This window comes from Fundulus heteroclitus, chromosome 23 (assembly GCF_011125445.2).
Source record: "Fundulus heteroclitus isolate FHET01 chromosome 23, MU-UCD_Fhet_4.1, whole genome shotgun sequence".
Lineage (NCBI taxonomy): Eukaryota > Metazoa > Chordata > Actinopteri > Cyprinodontiformes > Fundulidae > Fundulus > Fundulus heteroclitus.
The window spans coordinates 36,707,730-36,716,330 of record NC_046383.1 but is presented as its reverse complement, the minus strand read 5'-3'; the positions used below and the strand labels follow the sequence as shown (position 1 = coordinate 36,716,330).

General features: G+C 41.3%; 3 long non-coding RNA genes across 3 annotated transcripts; all 3 read right to left on the bottom strand.

The window, feature by feature from the left end:
- Window positions 1–4,304: 4,304 nt before the first annotated feature.
- Window positions 4,305–5,173, bottom strand: LOC118557470. The gene is made up of 3 exons (XR_004927886.1): window positions 5,009–5,173; window positions 4,611–4,836; window positions 4,305–4,467 (listed from the first exon to the last, which is right to left on the bottom strand). It is a non-coding gene; the product is annotated as an uncharacterized LOC118557470 (long non-coding RNA).
- A 119-nt stretch (window positions 5,174–5,292) lies between these two features.
- LOC118557469 lies at window positions 5,293–6,511 on the bottom strand. Its single transcript, XR_004927885.1, has 3 exons — window positions 5,754–6,511; window positions 5,434–5,647; window positions 5,293–5,337 (listed from the first exon to the last, which is right to left on the bottom strand). It is a non-coding gene; the product is annotated as an uncharacterized LOC118557469 (long non-coding RNA).
- A 346-nt stretch (window positions 6,512–6,857) lies between these two features.
- LOC118557298 lies at window positions 6,858–8,256 on the bottom strand. The gene is made up of 3 exons (XR_004927781.1): window positions 8,172–8,256; window positions 7,321–7,533; window positions 6,858–7,038 (listed from the first exon to the last, which is right to left on the bottom strand). It is a non-coding gene; the product is annotated as an uncharacterized LOC118557298 (long non-coding RNA).
- Window positions 8,257–8,601: the final 345 nt, after the last annotated feature.

The window sequence follows — 8,601 nt, the reverse complement described above, 5'->3', positions numbered from 1 at the left end:
TCTGTAACGAGAAGTCGTTAGGGTCGTTATTGGCTTGGCTTAAAGGAACAATGTTTTGATCACCCGAATGAGGGTGAGAGTTAAGGTGATGGTTGGCCGGAATTAATCCTATAGCTGTGTTGTAAGTTTTTGAGAGTTGAAACCTAAGGCCTCCTCCTCTGTTCAAAGTTGGTTTTTCTCTCTTAACGGATGGATGGAATAAAGTTAAAGGTCTTAATGTCCAGGTGTTTCTTAGTGGACCTTTTGTGCAGGTTGTTGTGAAGATTCTTTTCGAGACTGCTGATTATCACAATGGGCTAAAAGTGGCATGTGCTACAAAATCTGTGAACTTTATCAAAAACTTCATTTTTTTCTGGTAAAAAAGAGATATTTTCAAGAAAGATGGATTTAGTCTCAATGACTGTGGCAGACTAACAGTACTGGTATTCTTGGATCTCAGTGCAGCATTCAACATCGTTGATCACTATTGTACTGGAGCCCCTCCAAAAACCTGTGTCAGCCTTGTCTGGACTGAATCCTACTTGAAGGAAGGGGACTTGAGGGTGTCAGTAGGTAACTTTAAATCATAGTCCACAAAAACCACTTCCAGGATTTCCCAAGAGTCCATCATGGGGTCCCTTATATATATATATATATATATATATATATATATATATATATATATATATATATATATATATATATATATATATATATATATAGACATTCTGAGCTTTAAAAGAGAGGATTTCCCTGTATTGTGTGAACATGGCAAAACAAGGCTAATCTGTTGCCCTGTATGTTACTCTTAATGTCAGGCAATGCTTCTAAAGTCACCATAGTTACTCAAGTTAAGCAGCCACAAGGTTAGAAGTAGCCGATCTCCTTGGTAACATTCTCAGAGAATTATCTCGTCAAAGGGTGTGATAATTGGTCTTTTCTCCTGCTTCTCTGTTTGGTTGTTATCAAGTACGTGAAGGTAAAACAAAATTATGTTCACTCCGTCTAAGCTGTGGGCAGGTTTGTGGTCTGCCTACTCAGACTGCACAGAGTTTGTTTATCATTATATGAAAATTGAATGCAAATGACTGGAAAACGGGGCACAGAGATAACATTTTATATCTGCCTTGGTTTCTTGAAATTTAGCATTTCTCACTCAAGTCCCATTTAGCAAATTTCAGAAAGAAACATTTAAGATGCTGGCACTTTATTATTTTACACTTCACTTTCTTATGCAATAAGATAGCAGCAGCTGCCAGGAAGGGCCTTTCACCTCTCAGTTCCTTGCATGCAGTGCTGACTTGGCAGTGAAAAGATGGTTGTGAAGCATATAATCCAGGCTTCTTAGCTCCTCAAGCTATCATTTCACCAGTCATATCCACAGAGAGAAATTCTTCTCAGGCATATTCCAGCAACAAGCATGATTCAGGACCCATATTGAATTAGAAGGGATCATGTGCTTTTTTTCTTATGTGCTGCATTTAAAATAGTTTATTTGGCTTAACAGAGCTTTTGTTCTGGTTGGGTTACTGCATATCACACCCCATTGGAATTTGTGTCTAATATGCTGAACAGAAGACCTTTGTGTACATGTAAATCAGATTTTGGGTTATACAAACATTACTTGGGGGCAAAGTTATTCTAGATGCAGAAGTAATCTGCAGTAATCATTAAAGCGAGCTGAAGATCATTGGGAAAACCTAAAGAAACATAGACATGGTGAACTTTAACACAAAAGCCTGTTATGTTTCACTGTGACACAGCTGTTAGCATCGTTGCCTCAAAGAAATAAACCCTGGGTTAGAATCCAGGTCACAGTGTGAAAACATGCATTTTACTTTAATCGGTCTCTCTGAATTTCCCTCACTGGTTTGTGCATTACTTGTCATGTTTGGTTGTGGTGGACTAACCATCTGCCCAGAATGTACCTAACCTCTCACCCAGTGACTGTGATAATTTTAAGTCACTGCATCAAGGACAATACAGCAGAACAAAATAGACCTACCCAAGGCCCTGTTATGTCATTCCTCACAGAAAGTGACTTTCCAAGTGTGTAGTGCTAGTGTGACCGCTTCCTGCCAAAAATAAGCTGCATCCATTTCTCTTTTGGGTGGCTGGTTAAAAATGGCTTTGCATACACAAAAAATGTAATTTTATCTTCGCCTTAAGATGACTGTACTTAAATTGTTATGCAAGTTTGGGGAACATCCAAGATGGCGGACAGAGCAGACATATAGTTAACTACTCTCTAAAGTCTGGTGTAATAAACTCACAAAATACTTTTTGTTTTTTTTTATAAAATACTTAGCATTAATAAAAACTCATCAAATATACACAATACTGTTGGTGGGGGGAATAAATGAAGTACAAAAATTAAACAGAAGCAGGACAAAGCTGAGACTCAACTTGGAAACATCTTGGAAAACAAAGCCAGTGAACTCGAGTAAGACTCAACAGAGGAAATGGACAGGCAAGTGCATAACCAGACATTACAAGTCAGCACTTTCTAAGACAAACTCAAAGGAGAGATAAAGGAAGAAATTAGTGCACTCCGGCAGGAACTCGAAAGCAAGCTCACTGAACATGTAAACGAGCAACAGACACAGAAGACACTTTTCAGTAACATGTTTCAAAGTGCTGTACGAACTGTTGATCACAAAGCTGCAGCAGCCCGAAGTTACGAAACTCTACATTCAATGTGCAAATCAAGCTCTCGCACAAAAGCCAAACCCGAATACAACACCCAGATCTATTATTGTCAAGTTTCTTAAAGAAATTATTCTTCAGAGTGTGTTGGAAAGCAAAGATTCAACTAGGAAACAAATGTTTTTCAACCATGATTATCTTGCTGAAATTGTCCATTAAACGGGCAATGAAGGAGAAAGGAATATGTTTCCAGACACTGGTAACACCGGCCTGACAGAGTCAAAACATATGAGAGCGCAAGAGAGGTTGGATGGGATCTGAGAAAGAGGGGATACACTATCAACACGGCAACACAAGGCAGAACACCTGTAACCGAAGGAGGAGAGGACCACCAGAGTGGCGACAGAAGACAAGATCTGAGGCAGCACAGCGGGCCAGACTGAGGTTTCAGGAGTTTCTCAGGAGCACATAAAAATATTTGAGAAGAACAGTATTATAACGGCTTTATGGTAAAACTTACACTTCTGCAAATATCATGTTCTACCCGATGAGGAGCAGTCTAATATCCTCTTCCTTCCCCCCCCCCCCCCTCATTAGCTGGACATATCTAGACATTATAGCATTCCAGTTTTGGAACTAATAGTGTGTCTAGGACATGGGTTAAAGCAAAAATAATTAGTTTGACTAAAAAAAATGTCTAGCCATTCCATATATTCCCAGGCTGTGGACATCACACCACATTAGTTACCTTACTTGCTTATTGTGCAAAGTCAACTTTAACCAAATCTGGTACTTTTAAAATATCCATTGAAAATTCCTGTATCTCTGGCGCCTTTCAGCTTTAGAGCCTTTGCATCATCCTGGACAGCCTCTCCATCACTTTCCACATCCACATCATCACCTGGTTAACTTTCATATATGCAGCATTAAGTTCTTCCTTCGCACTTTTGCCAAACTGGTCCACAGTCCTCTCACCTCTCCACTTTACAATTTCAGCTCCCTTCCCTCCTTGTCCCCCAGAAAACCCTCTATAAACGGCAGCTAGCCCAAAAGACAGAAGTTTGCATCATTACATCATCTACTTCATACATGAACATTAACTCCACTGGCTCCATGTCACATTTACTATAAACCAATCATATGATCATACAAGGCCAACCACAGCCTTGGAAATGCAGGACACATAACCAACACTGATGACGTCATATATTTTAATTTGACACAGATCGCACATTACAATAATCAGTCTCTGCTTTGCCCGTTATTGTTCACCAATTAATCATCACAGTTTATAAAAAGGCATGATTTAACTTTTTTTAAGTTTAATAAAACGGTTATAATTTAGCCCAGTGACTGGAGACCTATCCTGTGTCTGCGCCTGGAGATAGTCACTCCCCCAAACCCTGCGTTATGTCAGGCCGCGTTTCCTCATCAGATACGGCTTGACGTAACACCTGTACGGAAAAGTAGTGATAGAAAATCGATGGATGGATAGGATGTAAAATTTTTAAAAAGTTTAATAAAATTTCTCAAAGTTTAATATGTTTAAACATATCTTTAATAAGTTAAATATTGTTGAAGTAAATCTTGGCTGCTGTATCTTGTCTGTCTGGCAGGTGTTTTTGGCTTGGAGTAAAATGAGTCCATAAATGCACAGACAAGAGGCTTTTTCAGCGGTTTTCAGGCTCCTCAAATGTAATTTTTTCATGTGCATGTTGCACAGGGGAAGCCGGAAGTGAGCTACTTGCAGGGAGAGGCTCCTTGGCCAGATGCAGCTGTTTAGGAAGAACAGTGCCTTGCAGCAGCATGTCCCTGTCCTTCCTCTTATCCCTCCTAAGCAGCCTACAAGACAAAAATTCATTATTTTATATATCCTCCCCCTCTAAGATAATTACATGCATGCAGATAATGGTTTTCTTGAGGTTAAATCTTGATGTACCATCAAGATTAAACTGTATGAGAAAGGTAATTGAAATAACACATACCATGAAGAGACTGTGGTGTTGTTAACCGGCACCAGAACCAGGTTTGTCTGGTCCAGGACAACCCTGCTGTCCTTCAGCAACTGCTTGTCCAGGAGCAGAGCCTGGACAAAGCTTCTTAGGGTTGAGGCCCCCTCCACATCTACTGCCTCCTTGGCCCGGCCCATGTTCCATCTTGATATCCCCTCCAGCATGTACATTTGCGTATGTAAAGCATTGCACCGCCAGCCTAAGAAACAAAGCACTTTGTTTAGTCAACCATTATTGTAAGGTGAACACATATGAATGTCCGACAGTTGAACTTTTTATTTTTATTTTATATTTACAACACATTCTCTGTCATAACAGAGAATAACTTTAAAAAAAGATATTCAGTACAATATGTCTTGATTCAAAAATACCTGGAATAAAAGCACACTGGTGTCGGTGAAAACTCTCCAGGGAGGAAGACCCCCTACCACACCTAAGGATGTCCAGCTCTTTGATGCCCTTCTGGACTGTCCCCACCTTCGTGTACAGTGCAACACCTACAGGGTCTTGTAGACACCCCAGATGCTTCTGCTGCACTTCCCATCATGTGGCTCATGCTGTCATGCTTAACCAAAAGCAGCCCTGTGGTGTCTGTCAGCTCCCACACTGATTTCAGCAGCCCTGAAATCATGCTCCGCATCTCTTCCACTTCACGCCGTAGACCTCCATGGGTGAAAGAGCTTTGCCAATAAAGACACACCTGTGAAAATTGTATTTTTTGAAAAACTGTGTGTGGTTACACCATTAATAAGTAAGAGAGACAGAGACAGAGACAGAGAGAGCAATTTTCACATACCTGACTGGCTGCAGCAGTCTCTGTCAACATAGATGACTTCAGGTTCAGCTTGGCCCGCATTCTTGTACCGGGTGACGATGCCTTGGCACAACTCCTCCAACCCTGCACCTTCACCTGTCGTCAGCACGGAGTTCAACACCTGGCCAAACTCGTTGCCGATGTTTGACATTCATGTAGCACTGTCCTCGATCCCACCAGCCAGCTTCTTGGTGATCTGTAAAACAAAAACAAACACAAGCACTAAGAAGTAAACTAATTTCCTGTTTTGTTGTAATTATACATGTTCTTTTTTATATTCTTTTTACAGTTGAAACACTGACCTTCTTCGTCGAGTCCATTTTCAGAATTCTACCATAGGTAGAAGTGATGACTCCCTTCATCTCCTCGATGTGGCTGAGGATGTCATTTGAGTGGACTGTCTCAAACCACTGAGCAAGTGGAAGGGGCCTGAAGGGTGGTGGTGGTGGAAGAACAGCTGCAGAGGGGATGAAGGTAGCCATCTTCATATGGCGCTCACAGTCCGAGAGTTAGCGGATGGTCTGCCGTGCCCACTCCTCGGTGTGCGCTTCCTCTATTGCAGACTGGAGGTAGGAGGAACTGTTGCCACTTGTCCTTGGCTTCAGGAAAGTCATACATTTTCTGTCCAGAGACAGCTGTGTAGTGAGGACAGCTGGGAACAAGATCCTGTGTGCCACATCAACCTGGGAGAGCATATCCTGGCTCCATGGGCAGATCGGCTGAGAGCACTTGCTGCAACGTGGATAGTCCCCTCCCACTAGGTAGTAGCGGCTATCCACATCAATCACCTCCCTGACCTTTCTGTAGATCCCAGAGCTGTTGATTTTCCGGGAACATTGTGGGCATTTTAAAAGAATCCCCCACATCCTCATTGGTGCCCAGATGAACAGCCTCTGCCGGTAGTACCACCCAGGCTCAGGAGGAGATGGTTTGGGCTCCAGTGGGGGGTGAAACCAGTAGGCTTGGAATCTTTGTTTTAGCTGGCCTGTTCGTTCATAAAGGCATTTGGCAATCCACACCTGATCTGCTTCCTGAATTACTCTCCGAAACTGCTCGGGAAGAAAACCTTTCTGCGGTTGGTATTGGCTTAGAGGCTGATGGGGTTGCAGTGTGGTGTGGTGTGGAAGAGCTTGCTGAAGGAGAGAGCAGAGGTGGCAGAGGTAGTTCTTTTGTGGTGGTAGTGCTTGCGTGGTACTGGGTTAGAGGCTTTTGTGGTGATGGCATAAATACTGCTGCGTAGTGAACCTGTTGGATATGGTTCAAAAGACCAACGGTACCCTGCACCTTGGCCCCACAGGTTTCACACCTCTCCTCTACATGGTGGTCAGACAGGTGCTCTGAAAATGCATCCCCCTTCACAAGCTGGTTGCACTTGTAGCACTGCACTCCCTGTTCTGCCACTGATGATCTTGCCTTTATGTCTCCTCTCCCTGCTTCTGTGGTGTTTCGGACTGACCCTGAATCCATGTCTCCTCTCCTTGTCTCCATGCCTCCTCTCTCTGCGTCTGTGCTGACTCGCACTTGCCCTGCCTCTGTCTCAACTCCTGCTGCCTCACTGGACCCAGCACCTGATGACAGATCTGCTGGCTGGGGGTGGGAGTTGTACATGCAACATGAAAAAATAATCCTACACTACTAGCTTTCTCTAGAATTGTAGAGATATATATCATACAATTAATAAATCCATATGCTACAGTTACTCATCATGACTTAAAATACAATGATGAATAAGAATAACGTTCATTTGGACGTGCACAAAAAAAAATAACAGGCTTTGCTTTACTGCAAAACCACCAAAGCCCACCAGAGGAAAAAAAAAACAAACAAACAAAGCAGCAAACAAGCAATTAAAAAAATAGTTTCACCAACCTTGTGGAACCCACACAAGCACTGAAGGCTTCTCCCAAACAGATCCTTAACATTTTGCATACGATTTTCAAAGGGGCAAGCATGAATTTGTTCCAAGGCCTTTTTCCACTTTTTGGCCCCTGGCCGTTTGCCAGTTGAAACTTTGAACTGGCCCTGGGCATATTTCGCACAGATGTCCCTCCAGTAACTGTCTGGCTTCTCCGTTTTAGTCATCTGCAAACATTGAATGTAAAACAGGTTAACGCGGAGCTAAGTTATGTGTGTATATCGACAGACAGACAGACAGACAGACAAAATAAACAAATCATTAAGTTATTATTGGTCTGATGGTGTCATATGATGTAGTACGTAAGAAAGTTTAAAAAAAGTTAAATATCATGCTGACGGGACGGGAAATTAAATAATTTATTGTTTTGTTTTTGTGTGTATACAGACAGACAGCAAAGTTTTATACGGTAAATAAACAAATCATTAAGTTATTACGTCTGATTGTGTCATATTACGTAGCACTTAAGAAAGTTAAACATCATTCTGACGGGACGGGAAATTAAATCGTTTATTGTTTTGTTTTTGTGTGTATACAGACAGTCAACAAAGTTTTATACTGTAAATAAACAAATCATTAAGGTATTATTGGTCTGATTGTTTTATTAAATAGTTTATTGTTTTGTTTTTGTGTGTATACAGACAGACAACAAAGTTTTATACGGTAAATAAACAAATCATTAAGTTATTACGTCTGATTGTGTCATATTACGTAGCACTTAAGAAAGTTGGATATGTCAAATAATTCCCAAATTGCTCTTAATGTTAAGGTTGTTGTAGAATTGATGTTGAAAGGTATGACTTACATGTTGGGAGTGTGCTTGAAACACAAGGGTGGGCTCATTTGGATCATCTACGTCTGGGCTTCTCCACAAACATCAGTAAATGGAGTTAGGACAAAGTTGGAGGCAAAGAGTGTTCTATAGGCCAGCAACTTGGATATGTCATTAGGGGTGTTGTACCGACAAGTACAAACACTCACTGCTGTCTTTGGGAGCTTTGACCTCCGAAAAACAGGGAAAAGAAAGAAGAAATGTCATATTTTTTTCTACGCTGTCACTCAGACCCCAGGAGCAAAGTTAAAATTTTAAGGTATGAACCACTACTGTTTGCATGCTTATAAGCAAAAAGCAAGTTTTTTCCATATCTGAACAAAAATCTCATATGTAGAAAAATTATGTGATTTATTTTTTTAATCTTAAGTCAGTAAAGAGAATCAAATTTCACATCTCTGTC